The sequence below is a fragment of the Vidua macroura genome, chromosome 2 (assembly GCF_024509145.1).
Source record: "Vidua macroura isolate BioBank_ID:100142 chromosome 2, ASM2450914v1, whole genome shotgun sequence".
NCBI classification, from domain to species: domain Eukaryota; kingdom Metazoa; phylum Chordata; class Aves; order Passeriformes; family Viduidae; genus Vidua; species Vidua macroura.
In genome coordinates, this window is record NC_071572.1 from 5,463,798 (window position 1) to 5,469,797 (window position 6,000).

Genomic DNA, 6,000 nt, shown 5'->3' on the forward strand with positions numbered 1-6,000 from the left:
TTTCCTCTGAGTGCCATCTGGAGCCCTCAGCCCGGGTTACACATTGACCCTCGGTGTCACGCCCAGTGAGCAGGAACACTGGCACACAGGCTGGCACTGGGCATGGCCTGCCTGATCCATCTCCCCAGCGAGCCCAGCAGCTCTCTCAGGCTCTCATGGACAACTTGGAGAAGATTTTTGCCCCCTACTAGCAAAGTCTCCAGGGGAGATGGCAAAGCACGGAGCTGGATCATCATCCAGCCAGCAGGGAATCATAGGATATTTTGGGTTGGAAGGGACCTTAAAGATCATCTCGTTCCAACCCCCTGCCATGGGTAGGGACACCTCCCACTGACACAGGTTGATCAGAGCCCTGGCCAGCCTGGCCTTGGACACCTCCAGCAAGGGGTTCTTTGGTCTTTTACTGGTATCCCAGCTTTCCCAACCTTCATGAAAATGTTTCCTCAGAGGGTATCAGGACAAACTTGAGGATGAAGAGCCCATAAAAAAAAACTTGGAGGAGCTTTGTGCCACTTCCCATTTCAGTGGAAGACATGAGGATGCAGAGAAGGGAGCAGAGAGCTGGGTGCACGGGTGACCCCAGCACTGTCCATGCCCTCGGTGACAGGTACCATCCTGCAGGATCCACACATGGCAGACAGACCTGGGGGGTTCTGGAGGTCCATGGACAACCCCCAGCAGAGTGAGGGGATGGGGCAGGGTCAGGATCCACTCAAGAGCTGAAGAAGACAAGGCTGAGGGCAGGGCTGGAGACAGGATGCCTTCAGCACAGACCTCAGGGCTGTCCAAGAGGCAGGGCTGGAGAGAGCCACACCTAAACCTTAGCCAGGAGGGGACTAGAATCCCCAGGTGGGGCTGAAATGAGGCTCCAGAACCCATGGCCAGGGCGTGGGGGGAAGCTGCTGGTGAGACTGGTCAGGGCTGTCAAGGATTATTAGGAGCCCTGTGCTGGTTTGGGCTGGGGTAGAGTTGATTTTCTCCGCAGTGGCTGGTGTGGGGCTGTGTTCTGGGTTTGTGCTGGAGGCAGTGGTGACAGCACAGGGGTGTTTCAGCTGTTGCTGAGCAGCTCTCACACAGAGCCGAGGCCTTTTCTGCCCCTGAGCCGAGCGAGGAGAGGGGAGGGGACACAGCCACGGCCCCAGGGATGTCCCACCCCATATGGGGCCATGCTCACCATGGAGAACTGGGAGGAGAAGGAGGAAGGGGGAGACGTTTGGAGTGGTTAAATTGTCTTCCCAAGTCACTGTTACCTGTGATGAAGCCTTGCTGTCCTGGGGGTGGCTGAACACCTGCCCATCTGTGGCAAGTGGGGAATTAATTCCATGTTTTGCTTTTCTGAAATGCACAGCTTCTGCTTTACCTGTTAAAATGCCTTTATCTCAACCCAGTTTTTTCACTTTTACCCTTCCAATTCTTTCCCCCAGCCCACTGTGGGGAATAAATGGAGCAGCTGTAAATGGGGCTGAGCTGCTGGCTGGAGTTAAACAACGACAGACCCTCAGGACTCTGAGAGATTAAAAGACCACAGGAAGAAGGGCCCATCTTCTTTAAGAGCAAGTTCTTTCCTTAGCTCACCTCCCTGGTGCCAGGTGTTTCTATGGAAATTATCAGCTCCTTAACCAATGCCTGCAGTCTTGCCTACAGAGTGGTCTTTTGTGCAAAGCCTGCTCTCACACCAGAGAAATCTTGCTCATACAGCTGACCCACGTTCTTCAGAATCAGGTCCTTACAGCACGAAGTACACCCCTAAAAACAACCTTTGTGGAGGTGTGGACAAAGTTAGGGAATGCTGTGTTTAAGGCCACCTGTGCAGCCTTTCTTCATCACCCTTGTGTGTCTGTTGGGAAACACTTTCTTAATTGCCTGCTCCACAGTGTCTTACTCACTCAGCTCACAAGGTGGGCAGTGCACTGCTGCTTGGTCTCTGACCTGTTCTGTACCCACTGACACTGGGCTTTGTGTGTCAGAAAATTATTATTTCACAGCTTTTCCCAAACTCCCCATCATTAATGTAGCAGGGCACGTGCAGTGGGGGCTTGTCCAGCTTCACAAAAGTCCATTTAAATGTGGGAAACCAGCAAGAGAGAAAATGAATGAATATTCCAGTTTTGGCACTCAGACTGGGAGTGTGAAGCTCTCAGAGCCTGAGCCTTCCCAGTGCTCAGTATCTTTAAGGACAGAAACCACCAAATTCAGCTGAATAAAAAAAAAACAAAAAAAAAACCCAAAAAAACCCCCAAACAAACAAAAAAAAAAACCACCATAGCATGTCTGCTAGGAAAATCCCAGTGCTTCCACTTGTAGCCAAACCAAAGGAACAGCTGATGACTTCTGGGTTTCAGCCCCTTTTTAGCATCTTAACAAGAGCTTTGCAGAATAGGTTGCAACAGAGTTCTGTTACTAAAATATGATCCTGGACAAAAGATGTTTGACAGTCTGACTGCTTCCTTCAAGGGAATTAATGCAGTTATATGTACTTTTAGATACATGTTAGACACACTGTAAAATACACTTACATGTATTTCATATCTCTTGGGTACAGAGCTTGGGTACACAACCAAAAAAAATGAAATTAGAACAGCATTTTTCAGGAGGCTGTGTTGGCTGTACCCAGGAGTGCTATTTTCTCAGGGCATTACATGCTTTTCTTCATCCTCTCTGCTGATTTGACATCCTGGAGCTGGGAAGAAGAATGAGAGGTCAGCAAACATCTTTGTTTCAGCCCCATCTTTCTCTCTCTCTTAGCTCCCTGGCTTTTCTCTCCTGAGATGAGCCAAAGTCCTCACCATTCCAGACATTCTTTCCTGAGCAGATCCATCAGCCTTGGAGCAGCTTGCAGTGACTCTCTTTGCCATCTAAGGTCTCACAAGCTGAGTAACAGCCACTCAATTCACCAGGCACCAGCCTTTGCCCCATGCCTAAACCCTGTCTTCATCCAGCTCCTGGTTTTTGAATAAGACAAGCCAGCCTTTCTGCAATCACTGGGCCCTGCCACCCTTGTGCCACTGAACACCAATAAATCACTGCTTCCTTGGGCAACCTCTGCATTCTGCAGGCTTGGTCCTCATCATCAGGTTTGGTCCATCCTCAGGTTTTCCTCTCAAAATCTCAGGGAAAACCTCAGCTCTCTCCCAGTGATCTCATCTCCACTCCCTTCCCAGACATCCCCTCCTCCATCCTTTCTCAGATCAGCCATTCTGCCTTGCTTCCATGAGCTATCCTCCTAATCCCTGTATTCTTTCCTGCCCTGCTCATGTTCCTAATCTCCCCTGCAGTCTCCCAGTCCTCACTCTGCTCTCTTTACAGATCTCACTTACCATCTTCTTGCCCAGATTCCTCTCTTCAGCCTTCTGCCCTTCTCTTTACAAGAGAAGCTTCACAATTTGAGTGGGTTTTCCACAAAAACGGGGTGGGGGGGGGGACCACACCCCATAACCCAGGTGTGTACTCATTCATGGTGTTACATACCACCCAGGCAGTGATGTGATGAGCTGACAGTGTCTTTGCAATTAGTCACATATTTCTGAAAAACTGGACACACGTACAAGATCAGGCAGCAAAACTCATGCAAAATGTGCACAAAGTGAATGCTCTTCCCTTTACTCAAATATTTTTCCAACTTAGGAAGGAAATACTATGTCTGAATGTGCCCAGGACAGGCTACAGGTAGGTGTTCTGTGGTTTTTGTTGTTCACAGGAGCAGATAGATTTGCATTAAGGGCAGACACAAAGGTAGACTGAGTAGACAGATTAGGTACAATCACATCAGGTGATGTAGAAATGCCCCCTTTTTTTTCCCGGTTCATTATCCATTTAAATGAACATTTGACTAAAAAAACATAGAAACACCAGCAGTTCCCCTTTGCTGTCAGTGTGAAGCCAGAGTACAACCAGCTCCTACCCCCTCCAAAATGAGGGTGACCAGAGGTGAATGACAGAAGAGCTGAAGAAATTTCTTGGCTGATCTTTATCAATCAGCCCAGCATCATTTGGCATAGCTAATTCCACCCACCACAGGTTTGTTTTGAAAGCAAGATGATGCCATTCCTTGTTGTGGATGCATTGTTTAGGCATGTTAGAGTATTGCCTAAGCTCAGCAGAAAGGGAATAACATTGCTAAGGGCAGGTGATATCATTCCTGACTGAGAGCAAGGACATGTCTTTCCCAGCACCTGTGGGGACTAGAAACACTGACAGCAATAAGCAGTGAGGAAAAGAGGAGTTTTATGGTGGTCCTCATTCAACAGTTCCCAAAACATGCCCAGTCTCCAGCTCAGGAGTAGCCTCTGATTAAGGTTCAGCTCATGAGAAGCCCCTTTGGATTATGGTCAGCACCATAATAATGTGTAAATACAAGGTGGAAACCCTGTCCTAAAGCTCACCAGGCTCTCAGCGAGGATTCAGCTGTCTGTCACAGAGATGGGGATGAGAAGGAACAGACCGACTGCCAAACAGCCACAATTTATTTTTATACAGTGCCCCAATTTGTAACAGAGCAATTACGTATTCAATGTGTCAAAGAGGCAAAATCCTTCAAGGCAAACAAAATTTTCTTTTTCCCAACTGAAACAAAGTTATTGGAGCAAGGCTCAATTACCTGTTTCTCCAAAGAATGCCATGCAACCAAATGGCAACCAGTCACTTGGATTTGGGGTTCCCAAAATCCAGGGAAGGGCAAAAAAGCAGAGAGTTAATCCCATAAGTTTCATAGGCTGGAATTCAACAGTTGACCCAGAGATCTTCTGAGCAACAGTAGATGAGAAGTGATTTTTAAATAAGGGAAAGGAAAGAGAGAGAGGAAAATTCCTATTTTCTTTGAAAGCATCTGTGTTTGGGAACAAATAGGAAGCAAACACCAAAAGTGGACATTTACAGCTGAGTTGGCTGCTTCTGGAAAGAGGGGAGAAGTGGGCATTTCTGTGACACAGTTTGTCTCATCCTCATGTAGAGGTCTGACAGAGATCAGATGACTCACACCATGGAAAATCCTGCTTCTCCTCCCTGACGATAACGGGAGCCCAGAGCGACTGCTGCAAACCCCACCTGCAGTCCCTCTAAGAGGCTGAATCACACTGGTTTGATTAAAAAGAAATCATACACAACGGGAGAATTGTCTTCAGGGTCACCTTTTTGCTGTATCCAGGTTTTCCTTGGAAAAATTTGCAGCTGACAGACCTGTGTCTCCTTGGTTTGGGAGGAGGCTGGGCAGAGTCACAAGTTCTGCTGGGAAAGGATGGAGACTCTGACCTTGCTGACAGAAACACAAGTGCCCCCCTTCAGAAAGAAACGGAAAAAAGCCCTTCATGCTTCAGAAGTTGCTAATTGAGACTGTAGCAGTCATTTAAGGAAATCCCTCTGTGCTGCTGAATAACCTTTGAGGAGGAAAGCAGTGGCTGGCTGAGCTTTCTGACGTGCCCTGGTACGTCACTGGGAGAGCAGCGGGATTCACGGGCACGGCAGAACCCCAGAGCTTTGGGAACTCCTTTCACTGCATCCTGTGGCATTCACATTCTCTGGACAGAGAGACATAATTCTGTCCCTCAGGAGAAGCACAGAGAGAAGAAGAGAAAACAATTTTTATCTCTGCTCCTTTGTTTTCTCCATGTGGAATTTGGTATGGATATTGTTCACCTGCAGTGATTGCTGGGTTGGATTCTGCTGAAGGTTGTTTGGGTTCAGTGACCAATCAGATCCAGCTCTGTCTCGGACTCTCAGCAGAGAGTCATGAGTTTGTTAGTTAGTTGATAAGTAAGTAAGAAGTAAGTATGTAGAATAAGGTAGTCTCTATTTAAATAGTATATTAATGTAATACAGTATAGTTTTAATAAAGCTATCCTTCAGCCTTCTGATCTGGAGCCAGACATCATCATTTCTTCCCAGTCGGGGTCACCTTTTTTACTATAGCATCCTCTCCCAGAACTGGGGGAAGGCAGGACAAAGCCCATGGAAAGGATGTAGAAAACAGCTGATAAGAGAGAGGAGGGGGAGCTTTTGAACACG